Source organism: Phascolarctos cinereus, unplaced genomic scaffold (genome assembly GCF_003287225.1).
Source record: "Phascolarctos cinereus isolate Bilbo 61053 unplaced genomic scaffold, phaCin_HiC Scaffold_1;HRSCAF=81, whole genome shotgun sequence".
Lineage (NCBI taxonomy): Eukaryota > Metazoa > Chordata > Mammalia > Diprotodontia > Phascolarctidae > Phascolarctos > Phascolarctos cinereus.
This window is the reverse complement of record NW_027555514.1, coordinates 221,872,929-221,875,863: the sequence shown is the minus strand read 5'-3', so window position 1 is coordinate 221,875,863 and position 2,935 is coordinate 221,872,929.

Genomic DNA, 2,935 nt, shown 5'->3' with positions numbered 1-2,935 from the left:
CCCTGTAGCCATCTGTGTGTCTGTACTTTCTGTGTTATTAAATAAAGGCTTCTGCTGACCTGTCCTCAAGAGGAATGCTGAGCTGTGGGGTTTTTACATATGGCACAATGACTGTGCCTATAGATAGATGTAGGCAACGTTCCATACTTGTAGTTCCCTCATCTACTTACCAAAAGGAGGGAAGTCCATTTTCTCTTCATTTTTCTGGGACCACAATTGGTCATTTCACTTACTCAGCATTTGGTGTCTTTTTTAAATTATTATTATTCAGTTTTATTTTATTTTCAGATCAAGATTCTCTCCCTTTTACCACTCCTCCCCTCCTCCATAGAAAGCAAGGGGGGAAAATCATTATAAACATGTAAAGTCAAAAAAAATTGGTGTCTTTTCAATATTCTTTTTATGTACAGTATTATAGACCTAGTTAAAACTATGTTTTTTTCAGACTTGAATTAAGCTAGGCTAGAGCTGAAGTGGGAACAAGAGAAAGTGCTGTATATGAGGGATAGAAGCAAATTTGTATTGCAAATCCAAATGTTTCAGGTTCGGCTGATGTGACCTTGGGTTAGTTTCTCCCATGACCCTCTGTCTCTAAGAAGCTGATGCAAGCTGAAATGTGTTCATTACAATTTCCATCAGTAAGAAGGTATGGTTTAAACTGTGCTGGGCACCATACCCAAGTGAATCCAATTTAACAACATGATTAACAGAATCTCAGAGATGGAAGGAAATTCAAAGGTTATCTAATCTAGCCCATGTCAAAACATCCATGGCATGGAAGAAATGGCTAAGACCTGCAGTGCGAGCAAAGCATCTTCTTCCCAGAAAAATAACTTTACAGGTCAAAGAAACAAACCAATAGACATTGATTCTACCATTGGAAAGGACAAGATGAGCTTTCTTGATTTCTATCTTGAAGGAGGCTTCTACCATCCTAGAGATTTCCTGCCCCACCAGGATATTCTAATATGACTACTACTCACAGAAAAATGTATTATCCCACTGAAACAAACTTGATCTTTGCAACTCCTGAGGCCTCGAGATGAATAAGTTCTTAGGCAGAATTATACCTAAGCTATCTTAGAGGGGTTCATGTATTATGTATGACTCAAAGGACAATATTATAATTAAATTTTAAGTCACATGTTTAAGAAAATGTCCAGTGACAAACCCCAAACTTATACATTATGAAGCCACTTTTTTAATCATCATCACTATAACTGTTATCACATTCATCTCCTCTTTTCTGATGGGATTCAGCTAGGAACACTATAAGACTCTCTCTTCATATATATATGTGTGTGTGCATACATATACGCACACACATATATATACACACACACACATATATATATATACATATAGTGTGTGTATACATATATGTGTGTATATACCTATATAGCCAGCATATATCCTATCCTACTACTACTATTCTTGTGTATTTATTGTTCTGTGGATTACTGCACAGCAAGATAAAATAACTATTTTTTGTAACTGAATAAGAATATTATAAGATACACCTATATTCTATAGTATCATTGAAATCATTTTAGGAAATACTCTATGCACTAGTCTTTTTTTTTTTTTTTGGCTAGGCAATGGGGTTATTAAGTGACTTGCCCAGGGTCACACAGCTGGTAAGTGTTATGAGTCTGAGGCCGCATTTGAACTCAGGTCCTCCTGATCCACTGCGCCACCTAGCTGCCCCTAGGAACAACTCTAGTAACAGGTAGGATGACAAGAATGCATGTACCTCATCTTACACCCATGTTGTATTAATTTGTCCATGAAAGTTTGATGGAAGAACATGAACGAGAATCTTACAAAGATGAGAAGGGTTTTGCAGACTGCTACCTGCGCTGGTGGAGGGAATGCCTGCTTTGATAAGATTATGGAGCATCAGTTAGGCAATTCTGATTGTGGTCTAGAAGGCTCGTGGGTCGAAAGGGGACTTCAAAAGCTATCCAGTCCAACTCCTTAAAATATAAGCAATTAGTTTTTGTGCAAACAATGACTTAAACCAAAATTACAGAGCATATCAACATCATATCCAGTCAAGGTAATCTGAATACAGAATCAAAAGTGAATTGCCCAAAATTTCAATCAAAATTTTAATCAATTCTACTTTTGAAATCCAGATTTTTTGACACTATTTAGAAAAATATTTAGATGACTAAGAATTATTTTTTCACTCTCAGTTAGTAGGTCCATATAATCACAGGTTAATCAGTTGATGATTAATTTAGCAGACTGTCACATCCTTTTAAAAAAAAACTGTACATTGTGGTTTCCGTTTCAGATTAGTAATTAGTCAGTTCTTTCCTTGGCTTAGTTTTTCACATACTGACTGGTGTTTTCATCACGTAAGATTCTTCTTTCAAAATCAAGTTTTGATCTCCTCTAAGAAGCTAACTGAACAATAGTAACCCAACCTTCATTAATAAACACATTATGATTCTCTCACTTGGTTTTCTCTCCTCTTCATTAGTGATAGCTTAGGGGCAACACAGCTAGGCTGTCTGTAATCTAGCTGCAGGTTCTCCTGCTTTGATGGTGACTAGAAGGCATACAAAGTCCCTTAGCTACTTTGCATGTTAAAGGGTCCTACTGGCAGGTGGCTGGTGGAAGAGCAGAAACTTCATCTCTTGTGTCAGCAAGGGCAAGCTCACTTTAGTGACATGAATTGGCAATAGGAAGAAGCGCATTCAACAAATTTCCATAATCCTTTGTGCCCCTTTTTGAAAGGTCTCTACATCTGGATGAGAGACATTTGGCCCCAGTATATCTCATTGTGTCTTTTTGTCCTATTTTCTCCAGTCACCAACTGCATGAATGTCTTTGAATATGTCGCCATGTTTTAATTCTAGCAAGCAGAGACAGAAATCAGTCTCTAAGGCTGTTGTTTTTATTCATTTTCTTTAAAATCATTTTCAAT